Raw genomic sequence first — 9,269 nt, forward strand, 5'->3', positions numbered from 1 at the left:
TTACATTCTGACAATGATAAACCGGAAGATGTCAATAATGATCTCTTATCATTCGCACTTGGCAATCATTCCTCCCCTCGAGAAAACCTCAGGTTGTGTTTCATTTGCTCCTCCGAGGGGTCGAATTTGACTCCACTAAAAGACCTAGAAATGGATACTGTTGCAAAATTCTTCTTCGGCCGGAACTACTTTTTCACATTGCGGCCACCCAGCGATTTTCTTGCCAAACTTGTACCACCTCAATTTCCTCCATGACCCAGTTGGCGAACCAAATTGAAAATATTCAATATTGCTGCTTCGTTACATGCCCTAATTTCAAGCAGGAATTCGCTCTTTAATAAACTACAGAACGATTTCTCTGGTACTGGTTTTGACCTGGTTTTAATTAGAAACGTGTGTAAATTTAATGGCAAATTTTTAATGTATAAACATTAACATTTGTATTCAATTTCCAGAAGAGGATGACGAGGAATTGGCAAATACTGATAAGGATTTTAATACATTGGAGGAGGAGGAACCAGTTTCTATAAAATTTGAACCAGTCCACCTTAACGGGGAGGATTACCAATACAATAATCAACATGAGTTCGAGTACCAACCGAATGATGTGGAAACTGATGCAAATCCACTTTTGGCAAAAAGTCTACTAAAACGACCTCCAAATTTCATGGTAAAAGAAGAAATATCCAGCATTCCGCCAAAATGAAGCCAAGGGGTAAACAATTAAATTTAGTTTTCTAGTTAAATACTTAATTGTTTAGTAATTGTGTTAATTAATAATTAATCTACATAATTATATAATTAATTTTCTCCGTACACCTGTTTTATGTAATCTGTTTTAGTATCTGCCAATAGGACTTCAAAAAGGAAAGGGTAACGGCCGTATTCTTAATGCAAAATTTCCAACCTGAGTGTGAGTGGCCACTCACATTTTGTATTCTTTAACATGGTGAGTGGGAGTGGCCACTCACACTCAAGTTGGAAATTTTGTATTAAGAATACGGCCGTAAGTGTTTAATATTTCAATATTGCAGGTTTTAGATCTAAAGGCCTCGCGTTTAAATTCAAATTTTTACTGCATGCACTGTTTTCTTAGGGGCAAACCGATATGATTTAATAAGGGGCGTAAAACGTCCATGTAATTGTTCCATTCATAATCTTAATGACATGCATGCATGTCATTGCATGCAGAGTGCATTTATTTTACATAAAAAATACATATCACAGAAAAACGGCACTCAAATTAATGAAATCAAAAAATTGCGTGATACATAATAATCAAAAAAATTATTACAACAATAATTATTACAATAAATTTATTATTTATTTATTTATTTATTTATTTTTAGTTATAAGTTTAATATCAGCATAAAAAATCTTCACGAATTCAATTTTTATATTAATTTCAAACTAATATTATTTGTGTGTGCAAAAACTTGCTTCAATCCAAATCACAAGTCTTACCTGTTCTGTCCATTCAATGAAATAATCTTTATCCAGGACACTTAAGAAGGATGAAGGACGTTACCCATGCCCAAAGTGTAAGCGAAATCTCCAGTCCGACGTTACTTTACGCCGCCACCTACGCCTCCAACATAAAGGGATTCGTCGCAACTATAGATGTCCACATTGTTCGGAAGTACTACCAAGCTGGACAAAAATGAAGAATCACATAATCAAATTTCACCCGCGTAGTAAAACGCCATCAAGGGGACGTGAACATTGTGACATGTGCGAAAGAACTTTCCTCATCCCGTCCGAAATGCACCTTCCCGCTGAAATAGTCCACTTCCCGGAACAGGCCTCATGTCCGTACGGCTGTCCTGGACGCAAGTTTGCTTCTAAGGCTGAGTGGGTGGCCCACTTGGAGATGTGCCTATCTCCAAGAATGGTGAGAATATTAAATTATTTTAAATTGTTTCTATAGCTCAGTGGTTAGAGCGCTAGTCATTAAAACGGTGGAAGCGTGGGTTCGATTCCCTGCTAAATTCCAGTTTTTATCAAAAATCGGAATTTCAGATTTAAACAACAATATTCCAACAATTGATTTAATTGCTTAGTTTATTTAATCGAGGTCATATTAAAGTCCTAATCGTTATTTTTGTAGAATGCAAAATCCGAGTGCTCCTGCAACTTTTGTCACGCCGTATTTCGTAACCCCTTGCTCAGGATTGAACAATATCTGCGACAACATTCAGATAAATGTTATTCTTGTGCTGTTTGCCAGAGGAAGTTTTTCCGGAAAATGTCACTCGATCAACACTGAATGCAAAACCAGTATGAAAATGAGATGGGAAAAACTGAACTTTTTCTAAACAAGCAATTATTCGTATACAAAGGATTTGTCGATTTGCCTTCTGATGATATAATTATTTACATGTTGTTTGTTTGCTATACAAACTTTTATAAATGTTAAATACATTATTTAGCAATAAATTATTTCTCATATTTGCTTGAATCTGATTGCAATGCCAGTGTAGGTCGAATTATGATCTGAGGGTATGAATTTTTAGTAAATTTTTTATATGACCACATCTACCATAAAATTCATATTTGCATACGTACAAGCATCGATTACGTAATTATTCTTTTCCAAATGTACTTGTGTATGGATTTACAGACGCGTTGTATGTAAAATATACAGAATAACGTAAATATCCACATGCATATGCTTTTATGCAAGTATCGCTGAAATGTACATAAAATATTTAGAAAAAAGATTTTCGAGAAACAAATAAACAAATATGTTAGGGTGGCAACGAAACCTATGTACGTGGTCTGGATCAGTAGATACACACTATTTTATAGGCAGAATACCAGTCTGGAATGCTATAAGATGCAGGAATATTTTAAGTTTAATCGATAAAGCACAAACATGTTGCTTCGACTTTTATATAGACACGTATGTATGTAACAGAACATTGTTACCAGTCAATAAGGGGCTGTCCATAAATTACGTAACGCAAGAGGGGGGAGAGGGGTCTAAGGCTCCAATGATATCGTGCCTATGTTACACATGTTAAAGGGGGGGAGGGGGGGTCTAGAAAATCGAGATTTTTGCGTTACGTAATTTATGGACGGCCCCTAAGCACATATTTATAAAACATACAACGATCCGAATATGGTACTGGTACCATATTCGGTGGTCATCAATATCTGCTCGTAGCCGCCAACACAGTCGCATTGTGAGTTCAATTTCTTAAAGTCATAATCAAAGAGATTAAAAATCTCATTGGTTTGTGATATGAAAGAAACTTCCACGGCGCTATCGGGAATTCCCATATTAGTCTGAAAGTCGAGCTCCTCATGCAAGGCTGCATATACATTTTGCTACATACATACGTACAGTACATACTTTCATACTTGGAGAGACAAAGAAATGAGACATGCTTTCTCTCTTGGCACGAATTTGAGTACAAAACTGGTCCCGGCTGACAAAAATAAATGGTGCAGACTTCTGCTCTACAAATCAGAAATTGAAAAAGTTTGTAAAGTAATGGTAAGTGAAAATTAAAACTAAGGAAAAGTTAAGCAATTCACGATTTGTCTTCTGATTTTTTTTCAGCCATCAATTCACTCGGTATTTATGTATTTAATTAATTAATTATTAAAGAAGTTGCATATATTTTTAAAAAAAATCAGCCAAATTGTAATTTGTAAATTTGTCACATTTCTTTTCTACATTTAGTGATAATGACGAACCAAGTGTGCCTCGTTTGCTTACAATTTATCGATGTGGAGGACGATGCGGTGGAAAAATCCAGTCAAAAAATCCCTATTTCAAATTTGTGCAAAATCATGGCGACCAATTCCAACTCTTTGTACCAAACAAACCTTGTTGAAGAGATGATTAGTGTGAAGTTGGCCTCTCCTTTTTTTTTTTTTAGTTTGGATGAAGTTAGCCGGCTAAGCCGAATTTATCCGAAAACTTGGCCTCCCCGCCCATTAATCCCGCCTATGTGGGGCAACATGAGATTGTGGCTACTCATGCACCGCTCAAATAACCGAGAAAAAAATCGGGGAAAATCCGACTTTTCCATAAGTTGGAAACCTGAGAAAACCGAATTTCGGATTTTAATTGCTCGAAAACGGGCGCAACTTTTGAGTTCACAATACCCGCATTTTGGAGCCATAGACCAGTGCCCAGGGGTGTGGTTATCACTAATTGAAATTCGTAGGTATAAGAAGGGACCTCTTTTTATTCCCAAATTATTTGTGTCGCCTGCGTACCCAATGAATGTGCTACTAATGTGCCTATAATACCCCACTTGGGGGCGTGGTTATTGTAATCAGAAGTTACAATAAAGATTTATTTTATGCTTCGATATATAGAATGCAAAGTTTTTTCGTCGGAAATTTTTGCGAGGATAATACCTGAAGGCACACCCACTGGGGGGTGTGGCTTTTTGTAACTGGTGGAGTCCATCGTGATCCCCATTCCAGTCCGATAAATTATTCGTGTCACAGTGCGTACTTCACTTGACTAACACCGGAAGCGCTAACGACCACACCCCTGGTGGGTGCGGATTGAATAATTTATTTTAACAATAGTCGAACTATGTGGCCTTACTGGTATGTACATATGTTGCCCTTCTACGTACACACTGGTGGTAAAACTCAGTAATGCAAATTTGGTATAATTTTTGCCCCACCTACTACCACGCCCTCAATTTTTTCGAAAACCTGGGAATCATGTTTTGCAACTGACCGGATTATGTGACTTTGGAATTATGAGCTAAATAACGATAACGTGTTTCCACCAACTTCTTTATTATCAGGCTAATGAGATTAAATTTTGAAAATTTAAACGCTTAAATTTTCAGTTTTTAAATTTCCACAACGTTTGTAATTTGAAAATCTTGACGAATGTTACGAATTGCGGGAATATTAGCGAGGAAACGCAAATCATGTAAATAAAATTGTGCAAGAAAATGCTGCGGCTTTAATATGTACATATGTAGGTGAACCATAGGTTAATTTAGGAATTTGCATACGGCCTTCCGGACATGGAGATGCTACTATCTATGTATGTTCTATTATCTCTCTATATGTTTACATGCTTGCAAACTTGCAAGCCATTCTTGTCATTAACCATCCACAATAACCGAAGAAAGTGCAATATTTGCTCAAACGCATTTTGTACTTCCTCTGATGCAGTCGTGTTTTCTATTTTCTCTCAAATTATTGGTGAGTTTGTTTCTGAAAGAAACTTTTTTTTTTCTTTCTTGGAAAGAAAAGTGGGAGCTCGGTGTGACTCCCAGTGTTGGTTAGGGGTCCGGTGTGACCCTGAGAGGTTTTGGGGGGTCCGGTGTGACCCTGAGAGGTTTTGGGGGGTCCGGTGTGACCCTGAGAGGTTTTGGGGGGTCCGGTGTGACCCTGAGAGGTTTTGGGGGGTCCGGTGTGACCCAGAGAGATGGTGGGGGTCCGGTGTGACCAGGAGAGCTGGTGGGGTGTCCGGTGTGGCCCCCAGTAGCGGTAAGAGCCCGGTGTGGCTTCGAAAGGTTGTTGTGGGGGGGATAAGGACCAAAAGGGGTGGTAGTTTCCCCGGGGGGTGTGGGGGGTTCCCTTGGGGTGTAGGCCGTGGTTGTGGTCCAGGAAGGGAGGGGGCCAATCTCAGAGCGGGCGGTCTATGACGCCAGCCCATGAACCGAAAGGGCTTGGTGAGACTGCCTGAAATTGAGCAACGGAACCCTCCTGAACTGGCCCGCCCAGCCACCATACACTCAATGATAGGGGGTGAGAGCAGTCGTCGTCCCTTGAGAGTGGGGTTAGACCTGACCTGAGGCCTGACCTGTGGCCTTGGGTCAGGTCAATAACATAACCTGAAGTAGGCTTCCTCGTGGTGGTGGGGACTTAGGGATTTAGGGACTTTTTTTATTTTTTTGATTGGTTGGGAATTAGTTGGGTGGGGAATTAAAGTTTTCATGCACGTACTCCACTCTTAAAAATAATGTCACCCTGTGAAAACCAATTGCGTTCGGAATTCTAAAATGAGTAAATTATACTAAATCCAGACTAATCCTATTAAATTAACGTTATTCTGGATTTCGAATAGTTTATTTAATTTAGGGGTCAGAATGCTTTTACTTATCAAAATGGTAGCATTATTTTTAAGTATTAAGTATTGACTTCTCGTCAACAGTACGTGCAGTTAGAATCGTAATTAAAGTTTTAGTGCACTTATCACACTCTTAAAAACAATGTTACTCGTTTGAGAAGTTAATTCAGTCAGAATTCTAAGCTAAGTCCAGGGTAAACTTTACTCTTTATCCAGTTAACGTTACTTTGGATTTCATATATTTAGGGTTCAGAGTGCATTAACTTTTCTAAAGTACATCATTGTTTTTAAGAGTGTAGTGACTCCTCGTTCACAGTAAGTGCAATTATTTTGGTGTTAATTATGCACATTTCGATCAAATTTTGTTACTGGCCCTCGGGGTAGGACATTTGTGATAAGGAGTGAAAGTAAAATGAATTTAGCAAAAATGCATGTGTGCTAGCGAGTAAGATTGAACGACGTGTTCGAGTAATTCCCATGGGGTTAAAGATGTAGAATAATTGCGGTTTCCGTATCTCGCTAAATCAGTGCATTTTCTTCATAGTGATAAAAGGGGACACGAAATAACGTGTGCTATATATTAGCAATTTCTGAAGTATTTACTTCTATTTTGAAATATGGATTCCTGCAGAATCGGTGACATATCGTCCGTTATTCATGGTGTAATTCGCCTGCGAACAATTGCGATGTAAGTAGGGTATAAAGTCTCAATCCTTCTGCATCATGAAGGGTTGAGTAAAGGTATGCCTCCACAATGTTGGGATAAAGTGGGTCTGAATAATTGGAGCATTGCCATCATCGGCGGTGAAAAATAGGGGATATGAAGACGTGAATAATTTTCCAGATGTACCAGATATTGGAGTTAATTTCGCTAGTGTAGACAAGCTAGCATTGATTTGGAAGACGAGGTGAGTTTGGCGATGTTACACGGTTTCCCGCTGTCGTCAAAGGATGGCGACAAGGATTGGTCAAAATCTGGGCCAGATTTCATTAATTTTTCAGATTCAGTGGACGTATTTGATGTGGAGCCGGACCTGTGGGGGCTTGAGGTTAATATTGCTGGTTGGACTTCGATATTTTCAAACTTGGTGGATAATGTAATCTTCTTCGTATTTTCCCTCTTATCCACAGTCCGCCAAACTTCAAGGACTTCAATTGGTTGAGCTAGGGAGGGAGAATTTTGTTGGATCTGCAATATTCTTCGCATTCACATGACTCCCTATAGTATTCGAAGTGGCTGACTATTTTTATTCGAAAAACCTTAAGGTCATCGTAGGTCAATGTGGGTGTAAAATTCCTGTGTTCGGCATAGGATTGCTTCAAAGTTGTATAGGACGTACAGGCCGCAATCCGTACTATTTGTTTGAGCAGGGGTATTTTGAATAATGCACATTTTCCAATGTCTTTTTCCAACTTCTTGTTCGACGGACAGAAGAATTTCACGAATTGTATTCTCTACTGATAGAAGACGCTCTTGAGATATTGGAATACTGTCGAACACGTGAACTTCATTGCTTTTTAAGTCCAGTTTGACTGAAGTAGGCATGCCGCGAAACACGGTTATAAGAAGGAATTCCAGATCTGGGCTTATTGCATTGTTCATCATTTGTTGATTGACTTGGTAGATGACAGCACCAGACTCATCAACTTCGTTAATTTGGGGAACATTTTGAATTAGCGATGGGACCATAAATGTTATTGGCAAGTATTTAACGTTGTAAAAATCGAGCTGCTTCAAACGCATAGCTAAGTAGCCATCAATGACGTGGTCGCTAATCAAAACACCCTCAGTTTCAATTTCTTGGAGATCCGATTTTCTCACGGTTACCCCCGTTCCAGGTGTCATCAGGGTCTGCTTCGTTTATGGCTTCATATTCGGATTGGGATATTTTATTTGCGTCGTCACAAAGAGAACCTTCGTCTGATTTGCTTTTTGGTAAATCATTTTTCTTGGATTTCATATAGGACGACATTACTGTGTAGACTTGGATCGATTGAAGGAATAATTTCTCAGTATAGGCAAATTTCTCCATCTTGGATTTCGGTAAAAAATAGTTTTCTGCGGTTTTTAGGATTTGGCTGTTTCAAGTCGCTCCAGATTTGTTCAGGGGTTACGGATGGGTTCTTATGTGTTTTGGGAGATTTTTCTGAGTTCGTTGAGTGAATTGCTCAAATGGTGTTGTGACGAATGTTAAATACCCTCCTGATTTGACCCTTGAGGGATGCAGGGAGTCTGGTTCACGGAAATCTGAAAAAGAAGAGACACCAAAATAGCATGAATTTGTACTAAATTTAACAAGTTGACAAAGCTTAGATAAACGATTGTTAAATTTGCAAAGTTTAGAAAGCTTGGATAAATGATTGTTAGATTCAAGTTTACAAATTTTGGTTAAATTTAGCAAGTTTACAAAGTACCAAATAATTTTGGTTAAGTTTAGAAACTTTACGAAGCTATGATTAATTTTTACTAAATTTAGCAAGTTCGCAAAGCTTGGACAGATTACAGATTTATGTTCAGTTTCGCAAGTTGACAAAGCTTGGATAAAGATTGTTAAATTAGGCAGTTTACAAACTCGGAACAAATTTTTGTTAAGTTAGCAAGATTACGAAGCCGAAAATGATAATCAAATTTGCAAAGTTTACAAAGCTGTTGCAATGGATTTTTATTAAAGTTAGAAGGTTTACAAAAATGGGACCTGCTTTTTGTTAAATTTCCCAAGTTTACAAAGCTGGGAGTGATTTTTGTTAAATTTTCCAAGTTTTACAAAGCTGGGAGTGATTTTTGTTAAATTTGGCTAGCTATAACATATTTTTGCTAATTTTAATAAGTTTACAAAGCTGGGAAAGATTTTTGTTAAATTTAGAAAGTTTACAAAGTTTGGACGGATTTTTTGCTAAATTTTCAAAGTTTACAAAGCTGGAATAATTTTTTGCTAAATTTGGCAAACCATATCATATTTTACCTAATTTTTTTAGATTTTTTCTAAATTTACAAGGTTTTACAAAGCTGGAATGAATTTTTGTTTAATTTGCAAGCTATTCCTTGTTTTGGCTAATTTTGGCAGGATTTCAAGCCTAGGAAGGATTTGTCGTATATTTAGTAAGGTTACAAAGCTGGGACAATGTTTGCTAAATTGGCAAAGTGTACAAAGCGGGAATAAATATTTGTTAAATTTGGCAAACTATGCCAAACTTTGGCTAATTTTGGCAA

General features: G+C 37.8%; 2 long non-coding RNA genes across 2 annotated transcripts; both read left to right on the forward strand.

Moving 5' to 3' along the window:
• The first annotated feature begins 472 nt into the window (after window positions 1-472).
• Window positions 473-2,259, forward strand: LOC118439112. The gene is made up of 3 exons (XR_004837243.1): window positions 473-715; window positions 1,501-1,891; window positions 2,108-2,259. It is a non-coding gene; the product is annotated as an uncharacterized LOC118439112 (long non-coding RNA).
• A 1,126-nt stretch (window positions 2,260-3,385) lies between these two features.
• LOC118439092 lies at window positions 3,386-4,334 on the forward strand. The gene is made up of 3 exons (XR_004837228.1): window positions 3,386-3,499; window positions 3,566-3,580; window positions 3,689-4,334. It is a non-coding gene; the product is annotated as an uncharacterized LOC118439092 (long non-coding RNA).
• Window positions 4,335-9,269: the final 4,935 nt, after the last annotated feature.

The sequence above is a fragment of the Folsomia candida genome, unplaced genomic scaffold, assembly GCF_002217175.1.
Source record: "Folsomia candida strain VU population unplaced genomic scaffold, ASM221717v1 Fcan01_Sc030, whole genome shotgun sequence".
Taxonomy (NCBI): domain Eukaryota; kingdom Metazoa; phylum Arthropoda; class Collembola; order Entomobryomorpha; family Isotomidae; genus Folsomia; species Folsomia candida.